Below are 18,484 nucleotides of genomic sequence, written 5' to 3' on the forward strand. Positions count from 1 at the left end.
CAATGCGCCCGGCGGCCCGCGCCCGCCGAAGCACGGCGCCCCGGGGGACAGGGGACGCGGGCGGGGGCCGCGGCGGAGGACCCGCCGGCCGCGGCGCTGGACACCTTACTTCCTGCTTCCCCGCCCGCGGCCAGACCCAGCTCTGCGGAGGGATATCTCTCCCCTCCTCTGTCCCTCTCCCTCCCTCCCCCCGCCTCTCCCCTTTTTGCTTCTGCTCCCCCCCACCCCACCCCGCCTTTCTCCTTTTGCAAGAAAATAATTTGACAGTCGATTTGCTGACAGGGGAGGAATTTGCATCCTGGATTTTAAAAAAAGGCCGAGAGGAGCTTGGGAACGGTTGCTAGGGGTGGGTAATGGGTGAAAAAGGGGGGTGCTGGGGAGAAGATAAGGAGGGCTAAGGGAGGGGGCGAGGGTGGGGAGCAATGCAAAAGGTAAGGCCAGGTTACCGCGGTTCGGCCCCGAGTGGGCTGCGGCCGGGGGAGGGGCGAGAGATACATATGTATTTCTGTCTCCCCAGCACACCCCCTTCCCTCTAAGCGATGGCTGAGAGGCGGTGCATGCAGATGGGGAGTAAGTTTCCTGAAGGGGAGGGTGGATGCACGCGCGCAGCCCGGCGCTGCAAATTTCCACCGGGGAGGGAGAGTGGCTGGATGCGGAGAGTTTGGAGTTGCTTGCGGCGGAGGGCAGGAAGGAGAGCAGGGCCGGGAAAGGGGGCTGGCGGGCGCTATATCTGGGAATAAGTTTCCAGGATCAGAAGAGCCTGCACGCTTGCTTGCTAGTAAGTTTCTGGCCAGGGAGGGCGCGTGGGGAGGAGAAGAGGGAGGGGTGCATGTATATAGAAGGGGGAGGGGGGAGCAGATTTCCTGCGGGGAGGCTGAATGCATATGGAGAGTAGATTTCCTGGAGGGAGGGTGGAGGCGTAGACGGACCGAGTAAGTTTCTTGCTGGGGTGGTGGCGAAGGTGGTGGCTTGGTGCTTTGGAAACCCCGAGCTTCCCCCTGGGAGTGGGGGAGCACGCTGTTTGCTGGGGGGTGGGGGCGAGGGGCCAGGTTCCCTGCTAGGGAGAGGGGCTTGCATCTGGGGAGTATGTTTCCTGGCGGAGCGATATTTGTTTACAGGCTGAGGGCAGTACTGTAAGTGAGTAGCGCTGCGAGAAGGCGGCTGACATAAATTAATATTGAAATTACTCCATCAGCTCTGCTAGCCCCCCATCTCACCCCCCAAGCGGAGACTGGTCTTCCTGTCGGATTGCCCATGCACTTGTTGCAGAAACAGCCAAGGTAAGCAAGAGGCTTATTAAGTTTCATTTTTAAAAAATTAGTTGGGGGATGCTCCGTGAGAAGACGGGGGTGGGGTGGGAAGGGAAGAGTGGAGGAACAGAGGACAAGTCTCCTGCCGCCCCTTTACTTTCAGTATGTAAGCAGGGCCTTCTCCCTGCTTCCCTTCCTCCCTGTTCCCTCTCTGGGCTGCACAGCATCCCAGCAAAGGGGGAGGGGTGAGGTGGGCGCTATAATTGGCAATCCTGGCTTAAAGGGTGAAGGTGGTGGGCTTGCAACGGAAGGTTGTGATGTTATAAAGCCTTCATTCTTCCAGCCAAGAAACCGCAGGACCCTGGGGATGTGCCTTTTGGGGTTTTTGACATGATGCATATGTGTATGTATGTGATCCTACGGGCTCTGTGGGGGCTGGGTACTCCCCAGAAGTTAGTGTGGCCACCCAGATGCTAGAAATGTGTAAAGGGGGGAACTTGCCCCTTCACTCCCCAACTTCAGTTTGGGAGACCGGGAAGTTACTGCTGGTGGTCTGAAGAAGCAGATATTACAAACAAAACAAAACCACCCATTCACCGGTGAAGGCAGAGAGCACCTGGCCGGCAGCCTCTGGCCAGCACTGGGCTGGATGGAGCATGTGCGCCTGCCATCCTTGGGTTAGAAGAAAACGCCTCTGGTTCCTCTGTGTGCCTTCTACCGGCTTGTTAGAACCAGCTTCGTGGAAACTCTTCCCCAGATGAGAGAGAGCTGCTTGGCAAGTGAACGTGTTGTAGAGGTTGCTAACCGTGTGGCCTGGGGCCGTCTTGTGAAGTGCGTGGAAGTCATGCTTAGGAATGACCGGTCCAGGCATGGCCCTAGAGTTCATTAAAACATGCCTTCCGAGAGAGAGCCCGTGTGGGTGCACCTCTCCGCAGGCCATGGAGACGAGCTTTAGAAAAGGAGTTTTAAGTTGTCTCCATTAGTCCCAATCTTCTGCATCATTCACCCTTTCAAGAAAGGAGTTTGGTGGTAGAAAATGTTGCTTTGATGACCTCTAGAAGGATAACAAGCAGGAGTACTCAGTCCTTAACTAGTTAACCAGCAGTCTTTGCCTTTCCTTGCCTCTGTTTTCTTGGCCCAAAGCCCACTGATTTCTGCAGAAGAGTTGTAGGTCTTCGCTGTCAGGTACCTTGATGGTGCTGGGAAATTAACTTTGCCAGGATAATTTTAGCACTAGGGGATACAGCCCGGAGATGTTCAGTAGGGTTAGATATTCAGTGGGGTTAACTGAAGTTGGTTTAGCCTTCCCCAATTCTTAAGACAGGCTCAGTTCTAGCAGGGGAAAAAATGGGTTAAAAAAAAATCTCTCTACACATTACTGATGAACAGTGTTTTTTTTTTTTTCTTCCTTCCTGTCATTAGATTTCCAGATTGAGGGTTTGATATTTGGCAGTTGAGAGTTAGTTGGGAAATAAAATTATTGCTACTTATCAAATGTTCCTAACTAGGCATCAGTTAAACAAATTAGCTTTATTTTTATGCAGTGAAAATCTTGAGTCTAGTTAATGTATATGGTGGGAGGGTAAACAAAATCTTTATGTGTGTTTATTGCTGGGTGGAATTATTTACATGCCCAACCTCAAAGCCAAGACTACTCATTCAGTTTTCTTTCCTTATATTTATGAGATTTGTTTTATTGTCTTGCTTTAGCCATTAATCAAGTCACAGTCGCTTTTTTTCTCTTCTACTGAGAATGTTCTTGTGGTAATAAATGTTTGAAGGCCCATGAATCATAAGTCATTCTTTTTAAAATATTGTGGTGATTGTCAGGATTTGATTTATAGGAATTGATACCCAGAGTGACACACCTCTTTGGGCCCCGCCCTTTTAGGCATGTCCATTTTTGCCAATGGATTGTTAGAAGCCAGCTTGACATCTCAAAAAGAGTGTGTCCCTTATGCTTTATCAGCATTGAGAAGATTAATTTTGCAGGTTTCATGGTGAACATGGGTCTTTTCACAGCTTGGTAAGCAGGCTTCCACATAGCAGGCATGTGTTAATATCACATAGTGTTTATGTGAGCTTGCTGTGAAAACAGTTGTTCTGTGAATTGTGTAGAAAGTACTCAGTTTTGCCTCCTTTAACCCGCTTGGGCTTGTGGTTTTTGTTGAGTTAGAAGCTTAAATTGGAAAGAAGAGTCTGAGTGTAGTGTTCTTTGCTGCTTATGTAATAAAATGTGTGGTCACAAAAACAAAGCTTATTTATAATTTCCTTTTCCTTCTCTCTTGATGGATGGATTGGTCATAATAATCAGAGCATTGGTTTTGGGGAAAGTATAATGATTCTCCATAAAGTTGATTAGGAAGGAAGTGTTAAAATTGTTTTGCATTCGGTAGTTGGCCCAGGTTTACAGTATTTATAAAGTGACAAAAGAACTTTTAAGACAGTTTGATGCTCAAGGCAGGGGGAAACTGTCACCAGAAAGAAAAATGGGGAGGGTACCAATTTCTATCCATTTCTGGGCTTCAGATTTTTTGTCTTAAAAATGCATGGTTGGATCCGTGAGCTCCCTTCTGGCTCTGAAGTTCTGTCTTGTGGAGAGAGGTCCTGGAGGTCTCCAGTGTCTTCCTGGGCCAACGGCCAAATTGCTTCATGGACTTGGGTGAGTTGATTAACTTCTGTTTTTGTCTTCTCATGGAGAAAGTGGATTTGTACCTTAGCATTCCAAATAGGCACTTGAGCGGCCTGAGAATCTTGACTATCCTATTCAAGCAGTTACTTATGAAAGTCTGTTCCTGTCTTGGACAAAAAAATTCCCAATTATGCATGCTAATAGAGAGGGGGCATGTAATCCTGGCATCAAAAATAATTTCAGTTCATCTTAGAAGTTTCCCCTCCAGCCAGCTGGCTCACTGGTCTAATGCTTAGTCAAGTCTAAGGTTAATTGAGCTGTTATTCCCAGGCAGCAGGTAGCTTTGGGGAGGAAAGAAGGACCCAAAAGGCCAGTGTGGCCTTGCCCACCTTTTGTGGAGAGTTCACATGTGGGTAATTGGGATTTGGTTGAATAGTTGTGATAGTGTTTGATAATGATATTGTATTTGTCACTTTCAGGAGACTGTATATTTAACAATGGGCATTTTGGGGAAAAGTTCTATTTTTATTAACTTTGAACACTGATACGAAAAGTAAGGATTCAGATGATTGGCCCAGACCCCAGGCTGCTCCAAGGACAGTTGAATTCAGCTCATTTTTCTTCTGACCTCATGAAACCTGTGACTGAGAGGGCAGAGAAGATTGGAATCTGCTAGGATCTTGTGGATTAACCATATCTCTTGATTTTGACCTAGGAGGGAAACCAATGAAATAAAGGAGAATCTAAAACATAGTTGATTTCTTTTACGAGGAGAGGGAGATGATAGCAGCTTGGATTGCAATTACTGGCATGCTTTTTGATGAGGGTGTTGTGGCATTTTTAATGAATAAAATAATCTTCAGAGCATTAGTTACCCCACAGCTCTCAGTAAATCATTTCTTCTGGGTTAAAGAAAATGCACAACAAAAGGCCTTGCTGGTATTATCTAGGAATTTTAAATTCTCAGAGTAGCTGCTTATAGTAACTTGGGTTTATGGAAGAAATGGATAGTTTTTTTTTCCCCTTGTGGAGGACAGTAAACTAGGAATGAGATGGGATATATTGAGCTATTTGGGCCTTTGGTTTATCAACATTAAGTTTTTTTTTTTTTTTTTTTAATAATGGAGGAAGAGAAAAAAGAATCTGTGTGCTTAAACGGCAGTGATAATTCTGGGCCCACAGAATGAGGTAATAGTTCTTTTCATGCCATAAGAAACCGTGGTTTATTCATTATACATTCAGCAGGTACTTATTGAGCACCTACTATTTGCTAGGCACTATATTAAGGGTCTGGGAATCTGTTGATAACTGAGATACAGTCATCTCTCTACCCACTTCCACACTTCAGAGTCCAGGGGCAAGCATGTAAAGAAATATATATTGCAATTTGTGATAAGTGCTCTGGTGAAGACCACAAGGAACAATGACCTCAACAGAGTAGCCTGCAAAGCCTTCTTTTAGGAGTGGGGTTGGGAGAAGACCCATGGAGCTAGGCAGAGGAGGGCCTGTTCAGAATGACTTTGGCTTTTATAGGGGGCATGGGGTGGGGCTAAAAGAGGCATAAAGACAAGGTGGTGGGAGAGAGGGCAGCATGAGATGATCATGCAGCCCTCTGTGGGCCTTGAAAAGGTTTGGATTTCTTTTATAGCATAGTGAGAAGCCATTGAAAGTTCATAGTGGAAGTGACCACCCTAACTTAAGTTTAAAGGAGATTGCATTGATGGGGAAGGGAGGGGAGAGTGGCAGGTGTGGAATTGGGGGGGGGGGTGTAGTAAAGATGCAGTTGGAACAGGTGAAGAGGAGGTGAAGCAGGTACATGGAGAGGAGCAGGTAGGTGTGAGATGTACATTAGAGGCAGAATGGACAGGCTTGACATTGAATTTGGGGGTATAGGGAGAAAGAATGTAGGGTAAATGACATTTCTGGCTTGAGCATTTGGGTAGATGGTGGTTCTCTTGCTGAAATGGGGAAGACTGGGAGAGCAAACACAAGCAAGATTTTTATTTTATTTTTTTCTTTTTGGTACCAGGGATTGAGCCCAGGGCACTTAACCACTGAGCCACATCCTCAGCCTTTTTAAATTTTTTTATTTTGAGACAGGGTCTTGCTAAATTGCTTAGGGCCTCACTAAGTTTCTGAGGCTGGCTTTGAACTTGAGATCCTCCTGCCTCAGCTGATATTTCCATTTGGGTACCACTAAGTTTGAGATGGCTCTTAGACTTGAAGTGGAGATGTTCACCAAGTACACAGTCTGATGTAGTACCCAGTGTCAAAAAAGCCCAACCGCCAGGCAAGAGATAAAAGTTCAGGAGCCATCATCAAAGAGATGGAATCTAAATCTAGTGGATGAGATGCCTGTATATAGAGAAGTGGAGGTTTGAATAGAGAGAGTGGAGACACACACACACACACAAAGTGTTAAGTGGTTCATGAAGTTGATAAGGCCACAAAAGAAACCACTGGACTTGTCAAGTGGACTCCATTGGTGATCTTGGGAAAAACAGGTTTGGTAGAGTGAAGGATTGAGCAGTACAGAGATTGGAGAAGGTTGGGTGGGAATGTGAGGGGAGGAACTTCCAATAGCATGTGTAGTCAACTTGTTGGCAAAGATTGACCATGTGTGGCAGGGAGAGCAGAGAATGGATTGGGAGCTGGAAGGACATGTATATAAAAGAAAGGACTTGTTTTCTTTTCTTTCTTTCTTTCTTTCTTTCGGGAGTGGTATATCTATGTGCTGATGGGAAAAATGGTGGAGAGGTAGTGATTGATCAAGAGAAACGGGTTGGGTCAGTTAAAAAAAGCCTGAGGGGAAGAGCTGGCCTTTACTGGGGGAGGGACACTGCCTCCATCCTCATGGGAGGGAACAGCCTAGGAGAGGGAGGATGCAGGTGAGTGGGCAGGCATGGGAGTTCTTGGAGGCCTGCAGTGCTCTGCCTCTCCAGGCTGAGGCTGCAGCATCTTTGGGAAGTGGTTTGGACGCTGGGCTTGGCATCAACCTGAGAAGACAAGGGTTAAGACTGCATCAGAAATTGTACTGCGTTTTTCTGTACATTTGACTGCATTACTGAGCTGCACAGAGGAAAGAGCAGATTCTTTTGCTTGGGGGAAAAAGAGTCTTCAGTTAAAGTAGTTTGGACCTTAACATTAGATTTATTTGCAAATTATGATTGGAAAAAGACTTCTGTGATTTTTTTCAGCCCTGTTCAAAAGTTGGTAGGCACTGTGTTATATGCTTTGAGCAAGAAGCTTGGAGAAAAAAAAAAAAAAAAAGGAAAAGAGCCTCCTCTCCTTCAGGCTACCTTTCACAAAAATATCCCCAGCTGTGTCAGCCTTAGTGACCTCCAACCATGGAGTCTGCCTGAGAGGTCGGAAGATCTAGGTTGAGGTCCAGCTCTGCTCTAAGGCTGTAGACAAGTCAGTCTCTGAACCTGTCTTGCGTCTATAACAAGAGGGTGATATCATCTGTCACCTCCCCTCTTAGAGTTGTATGAGGTGGAATCAGATAATATACAGATAGTGCTATGTAAACTGTAAGAAGTGTTGTACACAGCAGCAGCGAGTTGACTTGATCTTCAACCCATCTCCTTTTCAGATATAAAATCTGACAATCATTGAAACACTTCCCTTAACTTCCCAAAGCATCTCCTAACATCCTGTTTACTGTATCCCCTCCCACTGCTGTTCCCTCCTTGTGGCCACTTTCTGTTTGAGGTTTTCAAGTTCTCTGAGATCAGGTTAGTGAACCTGCTCGTACTGTCAGAAGGCTGCCATCAGAAATGCTAGCCGAGAAATGGCTAGTCAAGATAGGCTCAAGCCCAAACCAGGCGTGGTGGCGAACGCCTGTAATCCCAGGGGCTCAGGAGGCTGAGGCAAGAGGATCAATAGTTCAAAGCCAGCCTCAGCAAAGATGAGGTACTAAGCAACTCAGTGAGACTCTGTCTCTAAATAAAATCAAAAAGGGCTGGGGAGGTGGCTCAGTGGTTGAGTGACCCTGGGTTCAATCCCTGGTACAAAAAAAAAAAAGGCTCAAACCTAGATTCTATGTGCAGAATTTTTGAGACTGTCCACCTAAAGAACCAAGAAAAGTTGGTTTGCTATCCCCCCCTGAAGAACTGTGTGAACTAGGTTTAGGGGAATCTTTAACCCACCCAAGAAACCCTGCCGTAATCCCCTGATCTTAGCAGTCTATATCCACATTCAGCATTGGTTTTGCAAATGAGGATTGTGTTATAAAGCTGAGTCTCCATAAAAGCAGTCAGTAGCCCTGTGGATGCTGGAAAATAATTTCTAATTTTGAAAAATATCCAGTGCTTTTCATTAATCAGACTCCTGTCTTCTGTGTAAAAGGGTGAGGCTTGATTTATTTCTTTTAACATTATTTCCAGTGAAAAAAATTTTTTTTAACCATATACAAAAGCAGATAGATTCGTATCATGAACTTCTCTGTACTCATTACCTAGATTCAGAGTTGGTGAGATTTTGCCACACCCATGAATAAGACTTCTTCCTGTATTTGTGTAATAAATACATGTTGTCAGTTTTGAAACAGCAGTGGAATCGATATCAGTTTGATTTCACAGAGAGGGAAAATAATCAAAGAAAAATCTAAGAGAGAGAGGGAGAAAATGGATGCCACGCTGATATGACTAGCGTTCACCTAGTATGTGTAGTTCTGAAGGCTCTTTGGCATGCTTTATTTATGTCTTCCAATAGCCGTAGAAAATATACGGAGTCTCATTTTACAGCTGTGGAAACCCAGGCACAAGATGTATAATTGAAAAAATAAATAAAAACCTTGCTTTAATGCCAGAATTTGCATGGTGTCCAAATTTTGTTCACTCTTTTTTTTTTTTTAATTGTTTTGGGACTTTTTTTTAATATGTGGACAGAACTTTATTTTATTCATTTATATGTGGTGCTGAGAATCGAACCCAGTGCCTCACGCATGCTAGCAAGCACTCTACCACTGAGCTACAACCTCAGACCCAAATTATTATTGATTTTATGAGTATCATCATACCCTATGCTGGTATTTTTTTTACTACCAGTTTTTCACAGAAGCACAATGTCTATGTGTGTGTGTGCGTGTGTGGTGCTGGGAACTGAACCCAGGGCCTTGTGCATGCAAGGCAAACTCTCTACCAACTGAGCTGTTCCCCGGCTATTCATTCTTGAATAGATAATGCTCTGCAGTATTAAATAATGTGTTATAAAATATGTGCCAAAGATCACAGAAAAGTTCACCTGAGTATCTTGAACTTACCCTTCTGATGATAGTTAAAAACAGATGATTTAAGCATGTTTTGAGCATTACATTTTTTAAAACTTGAATTATCCGGCTCTGTTGTTCTGGAGCACTGGGCTTACTGGCTGCCTGATAACTAAGGCCAGCATCTGAATTTAACAGACAGGCAGCTAGCTCTTCTGCATTCTACTGTCATCTGTGCGCCTTCTGTGGGGCCCCTCAGTGGAGGTACCTGAGCAGTGCTGTGGTCATTCCTAAGTGGTATGGCTTCTGGCCTCTGGGCTCCTGAACAGGTTGCTACCTGGGATAGAATCCCTCTTGAGAGCTTCTGGGGGTCTTTGCTATAACAGAGGCTGCTCTTCCTGGGTCTCTGGAGAACTGCTCCCAATCTATCTCCTTTTAAAGACTTTTTTAAAAAGGAAAAGAAAAAGATAAAGTTGATGCCCAGGGAGATTTAATAGAAGTGTCCTTTGGGTTCTCCTGTTGTCATTATCACAGGAGATACCAAACTGTCTTCAAATTCAACCCAAGGATAGGAGGAATGAGGCTGATTTTGAACTACTGGGGCTGTTTCTCTCTTTTTTTCATCTCCTGACCTGCCAGTCAGGAGTTTGCAGATGCCCACTCCTTTAGTCTTTTCTCTGTGGCTCAGGGTGCCTGGTCCTGGGATGGGGCTGTGGGGTGGGCTAGAGAAAGAGGTTCTTGCCACCCAAGAACCCCTGGCTGATAGGGCTGTCCTGGGCATACTTACTCTGGGCGTGTCTTTCACCCCTTTTGCTTGGGGATAGCAGAACTGGGTCACTTCTCATTTGTGTACCCCCAGCATCTAGCACAGAACCTGGCAGTAGTTAGTGTTGTATAAATGCTTACTTATATAAGAATCAGCTTGCTTTTTTTTTTTTTTTAAATTGTTTTTGTTTTGTCGCTGTTTTTTCCGCTGTTCTTGATGGAGGGAGAAATCCAAGCCTCTCTGCTACCAGGCCCAGCTCTTGCCACCCCTGAAGGAGACCAGACTAGAGAAATATTTCCTTCCCCCCTTGCCTTGCTGTGGCCTTGCAGCCTTTAGCTGGGGTGTTTTAACTGAGCTCTCGAATGCAAATGCTGTCCCATCCCCCATCCCCTTTAATAAGTGACATTTTGTTAAATCAGTTATTCAAGGCCTTATCTATATTTCTGTCTGTGCTGGCTTAGTCAAAATAGGAAAGAGAGGGAATATTAGATTTCTTCACCCGCCCCCCTCCTCCTTCCCCTTTGAGCAACTCTACGTAAGATTTCTGATCGGGGAGGGGTGCTGTGTCCTTGAAGAAGTAAATGCTGTGCGCAGAAAAAAAATGTGGAGGGCTTTGACTTGTAGCGAATGCTGTTTTTCAGCAGCTGTGATTTTTCCATTTTTCTTTTTCTTTCTGTTTTGATTAGTGGAACTCATTGTGCTCCAGGGTTGGGATTGCGATGGGGGAGGGAGCCCAGGGAACAACATTTCCGGGGAGAGCTGGAGTTGGGGAGGGGCAAGGAGAGAAGGGATTTATTGAAAATATATGTCTACTTCTGCTATGATAAAGCGGCAGGCATGTAAAAATGCAACAGGGAAATCATTATTGTGGTAATGTAGGCAGAGCTCCGCTTTCTCATTAACAGAGCTCAGCCCACGTGGAGGAGGGGGCGGCCAGGCTGCTTTGAGAGTTGGGGTATTCAATAATAGCAGAAACTCAGGGGATTGTCTCCATCTCCCCCCTCCGCACCCCCTCCAGCTGCCTTCGCCTTTCTTTCTCCAATCAGTTTGTAACCTTTTAAAAGCTGCTTGTTGGATTTTATGGTTTCCTTCCTCACTCCTGCCACCCCAAAAAATGCAGTAAGGACTGTGTGATTTTTAAAGTTAGAGGGAATTAAAATAAATTTTCTCTTGGGAACTGGAGGAGAATTTTGGCAACATATTGTGAGTCAGAGATTGGATTATATTCCTTGCATCCAAGAGAACATGCAGAAGGGCCTGGATCGGGGTGCAGGAATTTGCAGTGTGTCTTGGGGTATCAGGATTAGGGGTCTAGGTCACTTTAATGGTGTAGCTGCTGTTGGAGAACTTACTATGTGCCTGGCCTTGTGAGACATTTTAATTCTTTCATCCTCTTACTATGGATGCTCACTTACTATGTGATGCTCACTTTCTGTTTGGGGGAAACTGAGGCTTGGGGTATTCAGCAACTTGTTTAAGGACATTCAGGTGCTAATTTGTGCAGCTGGTATTCAAACCCAGGACTAACCCCAAAGACTGGATCCTAATTAGGCTCTGCTGCCTTTAAAAATTGACCAGAGGCACTTAGTATAGACCTCTAGATTCGAAGAACTAGAAGAATATCTAGAAACACTCAATAAGGGCTGCTGTTGGCAGTTATGGGTAGGGAGCTCAAGATGTTTAAGAGAATCTTTCCCCAGCTGCTGGGGTGAGCTGTCATTCTAAGAAAAATCAAGGCTGGGGTCATACATCCTCATTAGAAAAGGCAAATGCTCTGTCCCCATCCCTGCCAGCCTGCGATGACTGGTGACAACTTGTTTATCAAGCATTTATTGAGTACCTATCATGTAACAATCATGTTACATGATAGGTAACTACCAGGAAACTACCAGGAGGAATGAGAGAAGAAGCTCACGACTGTCAGGTGAACATAGAAGTATGAGACACAGTGACATCTTCCTGGAAAAAGACATCATTTCAGAAGAAGTAGAAGGTAGGAGAGATTGTCTAGAGCAGTCAGGGACATCTTCAGAGAAGCAGTATATGAATGGGCTTGTGCAGGGTCAGCTGGGGTCTGCCAGGTCAACAAGGGGAAAGGCAACAGCAGATTGCAGTGTCTAGCCTAATGAAAGCATCATGCATAACTTCAAGGCTCACCGTCTTAGCCCTTTCAAGCAGTGGTAACAAAAAATATGCCGAAGACCGAGTGGTTCAAACAACAGGCATTCATTCCTCACGGTTCTGGAGGTTGGGAAGTGTAAGAACAAGGTGTGGGCGGATTCAGTGTCTGTCCACGGCCTGCTTCCTGGTTCATAGATGGCTATCTTCTCTCTGTGCCCTCACATGATGGAACGGGCAAGAATCCTGTTCACGAGGCCTCACCCTCATGACCCAGTCACCCCTAAAGACACCACCCCCCTTGATACCATCACACAAAGGGTTAGGATTTCAATGTATGAATTCTTGGGACACAGCCCTTCAGCCCATAGCGCTATCTTACTTCATTTTCCATCACCTTCAGCTTAATGTTCTAGAACAGCACTGTCTAATACAGCAGCCACTAGCTCCGCATGGCAATATGATTTTAAATTAACTAAAAAATGAAAAAAGTTAAAAATCCCCCAATTAAAATTCCCCCAATTTAAATGGCCATTTAAAGTGCTCAGTGACCATATAGGGTGGTGGCTATCCTATCAGGCAAGACAGAATATTTACGTTAATGCAGAAAGTCCTGCTAGCCAGTGCTGCTCTAGGACTTGGCAGTTTCTTATGCATGGAGTGTTTCCTCCTCTGTTTTTGGCCTGCTTCACCCACCCTTCCTCCAGAAGCCTTTCTGAAAGCCCAGCTGGATTTCCATCCTATTGTCCATCTGAATGGCAGCAATCCCTTAAGATGTCTGTCTCCCCAACTGGACCACCACCTTCCTAAGGCCAGTGAGCCATGTCTTGCTTATCATCATGTCCCCAATACAGAGCTTGGAGTCTGGTATATACAAAGTCTGAGTAAGAGTTGCCAGGTGATGAGCCTAGAGACATAATCAGGAATTAGGCGGGGAGGACCAGATGCCATGTTTTGGAGATTGGTCTTGACCCTGTGGGCAGTATGGAAGTAACCAAAGGATTTGGAGGAGGGATGTGTGGCAGCATGGGACCAAGTCAGATTTATGTATGATAAAATTCACTCTGAGAGATAAAGAGAACAGACTGGAGGGGCTGTGTTGGCTGGCTTCTCATCACTATAGTAATTAACTGAGATAATCAACTTATTAAGAGAAAAGATATATTTTGGCTCACAGTTTGGAAGGTTTCAGTTCATGGTTAATTGTCCCTCTTGGGTGAGGTGTCACATCATGGGCAGGATACATGCACAGCAGAACCATTCACTTCATGGCTGGGTCTCAAAAGAGAAGAAGAGGAAGGGGCTGGGTCCTAGCATCCCCTTGAAGTGCACGCCCCCCTAATAACCTGAATACCTCCCTCTAGGCTCCACCTCTTAAAGTTCCACAGCCTCCCAATAGCATCTGGTTGGGGATGAAGCCTTTAACATATGGACCTTCAGGAGACATTCCAGGTCCAGACTGTAGCAGAAGCTGAGCCTGCATGGCAACAGATGAGTTAGGAAGGTGCTAGAAACACAGGGACAAACACCTACCCTTTACTTAGGTGTAGCCGTGATGTGGTGGGAGAGGAGGGCGTCACTGTCTGAGAGGATGCAGTCTCCTGCTGCTTTTCTCCATGGTGGAGGTCCTTTCAGCTTCTGAGGGGAATTGCTGAAGGGGATTCCCTTCCATTTCTGTGTCCCTCACTCCCTTTCCTCTTGGAGCCCCCCAGCCTCTGTCTACTCTTCTCTTATTGGCAGGAGGCCCTACACGCCCCTCCTCTCCTTGCTCACTGTTAGTTTCCCTTCGGGACGTGTATCTTACATCCTTCTAATGCAGTCTGAGCAGAAGCTCAGAACTCAGGTGCTGGGTTGCAGCCTTCTGACTTCTTCAGTGCATATCAGGTCCTCTGTGAGGACGCTTTTGGAGACTTGAATTTAAAAGCTTTCATAGTTTTGGAAAGGCATCTTGGAAGTAATTGAGATCAACATAATAGTCTTTTTTTGAAGTAGTTCCTCTTAACTACTTCTGAAGTTGGCATAAGAGAATTCTTTTCATTAGGAAGGTGAGACAATGTACTCTGGTCACAATGTCCTCACTTTATGCACCTTTGGGGTCAGGATACCTTTCAGAATATAATAGTAACCTTCTAAAATAGTGCATGCTGTCACTTTGGGTACCTCATTTAACCCTCAGAGCATTTAACCCTTTATAATACCGGTGGGGGAAAGGGCAGCCCAAAGGGATTAAGAAGCTTGCTCAAGGTCACATGTAGCTAGTAAATAGCGAGGCAGAGATTTGAACACAGGAACCAGAACTGGGCAACTGTAAAAGCAGGTGCTTTCTCCCCTTCCTTATCCTGCCTCCCATTAACTTTACTAATCAGCGTGGCCTGAGTTTTGTTCAGAGGACTACTATAATATGGTGGAATGGACACCATACTGGCTCTCTTGGACTCTTCTTGGACAGCAGTCTCTCTCCTAGTTCCTTATTTTCCTTATGCTTAGCACCTTTGCTTCCTGCCAGAAAACTTTTATTTTGAGAGTCAAATGAGATAAAAGACACAAAGTGCTTTGAGAACTATGAAGCTATACTTTCTCCTCTTCTGCATAATTCTAAAGTCTCTGAGGATGTTAGCTCCCCGCACTGTCCCAGGGCTTTGGGCATGATGTGTGTGTAAGCCTCATGATGCTTTGCTTCCTTGTTAACTCCCAGGAGCACTTGGGCCTCTCTGGTCCACCTGATTGGCTGGTGTGATTTGGGGGAATCTGGTGGCTGGGCTGCAAGTGGGAGGACCTTCCACTGGATCAGGAATGCTCCATTTGACCTTGGGAAAGTCATTTCATCTTCCTAACTTCCATTTCCTGAGATAGTCAAATCTACTTGGATAGAGTATTGGTAAGATTAACTAACTAGCTGTTGAATAAGTGTAAAATCAGCACCTTGTAAGTCTAAGGGTGATCACATATTTGTGAAATGAAAGTCTTGGGCACCATAGTTTCTGAATAAAACATTTTCACTGAAATTATTTAAATGGTGAATGAAAGTAGTGTGTAAACTTTTTATTTTTTTGGTAGAGGGAGACCATAAATTATACATGGTGCTTATAGAGCACTAGGGAAATAATGACAGGGATGAGACAGAAAATAAAAATTGTTTTTAATTCCTTCAGGGTAAATTTGATTTCTTTTCAGTATTTCCAGGCAATGGATGATGTGGGTGATTAAAAGAATTTAAACTCTGGAGTCAAACTACCTGGATTTGAGTCCAGGATCCTTCATTCACTGGAATGACCCATAAGGTCTGAGTGAGATCAATTGAGTGAGATCACTGTGAAAATACCTGAAATCTCAGCTTAATGCTTTGGTGTGTAAACTTTTGTAACTATTTCTTGTAGGTAATAAGTTAATAAATACAAGCTATGGTGCTGTGTTTTAAAAATATTATGAGGGTTATTTTCAATGTGATTTAATATCTTAATCATTAAATATTCTTTGGAAAATTTTTTTCTAAAATACTTAATATCCTTTGATACAGATTCTATGTCCAACCAGTATTAATGAAGTACTTACTGTGTACTGGACTCTGAGTTCCATAATTTACTTAATTATTCCCTGTTATTGGCAATATAGCTTATTAATCATATTTAGCTACTATAAATAATATTTTGACAAACATCCTTGTATATAAATCTTTGAGCCCAACTCAAATTATTTTTTCAGGACAGATTCGTGGTAATAAAAATTACTGTGTGTTAAAAACAGTGGACATTTTAAATGTATTGATCATATTTCCTTATTCTTCAGACAGTTTTTTATTAATTTTCCTTTTTACTATCCGCATATGAGAATACCCACCTAATTTCATCAGCTTTAATGTTATTATTATTTTTTTAAGAAATGGGAATTCTCAGGCAGCATGGCTTTCCCTCTAAACAATATCCATTGCTTCTCTGGGGCTCAATTTTTTTCTTGCTGCAGGGAGCAGTATAAACATCTAGTGAGCTTATTAATTTAGCAAGGTCTGTTGTGTAAAGACTATGCAAATGACCTGAATCATTATCCAAAGTGATGCTTTCTGCCTAGTTAGGCTTTTGGAGTGCTGCTTCTCATGGAGTGGGTGAGCAGTCCTTCCCTGGCCAGAGTTCAGATTGTGTTGGGCATCTGGTGTGTTTGAACAGATGGATATCATTCTTGTAGGAATTAATGTTGCTAATAATTAGCTAAGGAGCTATAGGGTCTCTGTCCAACTTTGAAGGAATTTGTTCTTTCAAGCATTGTAAGAAATGGAGGCTACTACACTTTTTGCAGGTATGCAAAAATACTATATTAGTTTTATATAAAATAAAATATTGAGAAGAAAATTTTCCCTATCAGGCTGGGGTTGTGGCTCAGTGGTGGAGCACTTGCCTAGCACGTGCTTTTACTATGCATGGTTCTCTTACTATGATATGCATAGGTGAGGCACTGAGTTTGATTCTTAGCACCACATAAAAATAAATAAATAAAATAAAGGTATTGTATCCACCTACAACTAAAAAATATATTTTAAAAATGTGTCCTGCCAAAAATGCTGAAGAGTATTAAGAAAATAAAGGCCAGATCATTCTGTCATCTAGATAGAACCTCTGTAATAAAAAATGACGTTTCCTTTTAGTATATTTTTAATACATATATCTTTGCATAGTTGAATCTTTGTATTAGGGTTTACATCCCTTTTTTTAGCACCTGCCATAAATTAATATTTTTACCATTTCCTGGACAACGCAGCCTACTTACAACACTTAAGCTTCTTTTACCTCCTTTATACCTTTTGATTTTGATTCTCTCTTAATATATTAAGACATTTTTTAAACAGTTAATGATAATCTAGGTTAATCATATATTAAGTTCTTTTGATGTTATTTCTTCCTGTATTACTGTGCTTCTCTGTGATGTTAATTTCCCTCTGTCTGAAGAACTTCCTTAGAGAGAGAGAGAGAGAAAGGAGAGAGAGAGAGAGAGAGAGAGAGAGAGAGAGGAGAGAGTACTGAAGAATGGTGGCTTGTGTCACAATTCTGTCAGTGTATATTTATCTGAAGATGTCTTTTATTCATCTTCATACGTAGAATATATTCACTGGGTATAGAATTCTAGCTTATATTTTTGTTTTCAGTCCTATAGAGATGTGATTCCATTTCTTCCAGCTTCTTCATTTCTGTTAAAAAAGTCATCTGTCAATGTGACTGTGGTTCCATTAAAGTAACATTGCTTTTCTCTTTGGCATTATTATTATTATTTTAAATATTTATTTTTTAGTTGTACACAATACCTTTATTTTGTTTATTTATTTTTATGTGGTGCTGAGGATTGAACCCAGGGCCTTGCACATGCTAGGTGAGCGCTCTACTGCTGAGCCACAACCCCATCCCTTTATTATTTTTTTTAAACAATTTTACTATGATGTGCATAGGGGTGGTTCTCTTAGTATGTATCCCTCATGGAGTTTGGAGAGCTTGTAGAAGTCATGGCCTGAGGTTTGGAATCAGTTTTAGAAAATTCTTGATGTGTTCTCTTCAGCTATTGCTCTTGCCCTATTTTCTCCTCTCCATCCTTACCTCTCCACATGTGTTAGACACTGTCACGTATCTCACAAGTGTCTGAAGCTCATTTCTTTGTATTCTGTGCTTCACTATGAATATTTTTCTACTGGCCTATCTATTTTCCAGTTTAACAGTCATTTCTTCTTCTCCTCCTTTATGCTGTCAAATCCATTTATTCAGTTCTTGATTTAGCCACTGTATTTCAGTTGTAGTATTTGTTGAGAATAATTTTTTGTTTTTTTGGGGGGGGTAATTAATATTTTTTATTTGTTCTTCTTAGATATACATGACAGAGTGTATTTTGACATATTATACCACATATTATAATATGGAGAATAATTTTTAAAATTTCTTTGTTGAATTTCTCTAAAAGCGCCTTTATTTTCTTGAGCATGGTTATTTTAAAGTTTTGTCTGGTAACTCCAATGTTTTTGTCCCTTCTGGGATTTGTTTTTATTGAGTGTATTCTGCTTTTGGTTTGGTTTTATTCCATGGCATGCCTGATGATTTTTGTTTGCATGTTAGACATTTTACACTGATAATGTAGAACTTTGAGGTGTTGTATCACCTTGGTTCACTTAAGGCTGATTGTTTTCTGACTTGCTCTTATTTTTAGGCTGGGTGCTTATTAGGGGACCTCTTCCTCTGCAAGTCCTTTTCTCTGGTTTGTCTGCCACTGTGAAAATACCGGAAATCTCAGCTTAATGTTTTGGTGTTTTAATAGCTTCTTTGTGCTAGACTCCTGGGTTCTAGCTCTGTACACACATGACTTAGGTGCCAGCAAATGTCTTGAGGGGAAATTGCTTGAAACCTAGACTTGCTTCTGTGTGGTTCCCTCTTCTCTAAGATCTTGGCCTCTCAAGTCTCTGATGTCATCAGAATGCTAGACAACAATTTTTAATTTTCTCGGGCCAGGGAAGAAACTATTGCAAGCTTTAATTTGCAGTT

General features: G+C 43.2%; 1 protein-coding gene across 7 annotated transcripts in view; it reads left to right on the top strand.

The window, feature by feature from the left end:
• Window positions 1-288: 288 nt before the first annotated feature.
• The window catches only part of Trerf1 (transcriptional regulating factor 1), a 211,805-nt gene continuing 193,609 nt past the window's right edge, over window positions 289-18,484 (top strand). For 3 of the 7 annotated variants that reach the window (XM_071613388.1, XM_071613392.1, XM_071613391.1), the window contains exons 1-2: window positions 671-778; window positions 1,196-1,280. The gene's annotated coding sequence lies outside the window, so the exon portion shown is untranslated. Of the gene's footprint in view, window positions 347-670; window positions 779-1,195; window positions 1,281-3,892; window positions 3,913-18,484 lie in introns of those variants that run through there. The other 4 variants (XM_071613389.1, XM_027950497.2, XM_071613393.1 and 1 more) reach the window with 4 other exon arrangements.

The sequence above is a fragment of the Marmota flaviventris genome, chromosome 6 (genome assembly GCF_047511675.1).
Source record: "Marmota flaviventris isolate mMarFla1 chromosome 6, mMarFla1.hap1, whole genome shotgun sequence".
Taxonomy (NCBI): domain Eukaryota; kingdom Metazoa; phylum Chordata; class Mammalia; order Rodentia; family Sciuridae; genus Marmota; species Marmota flaviventris.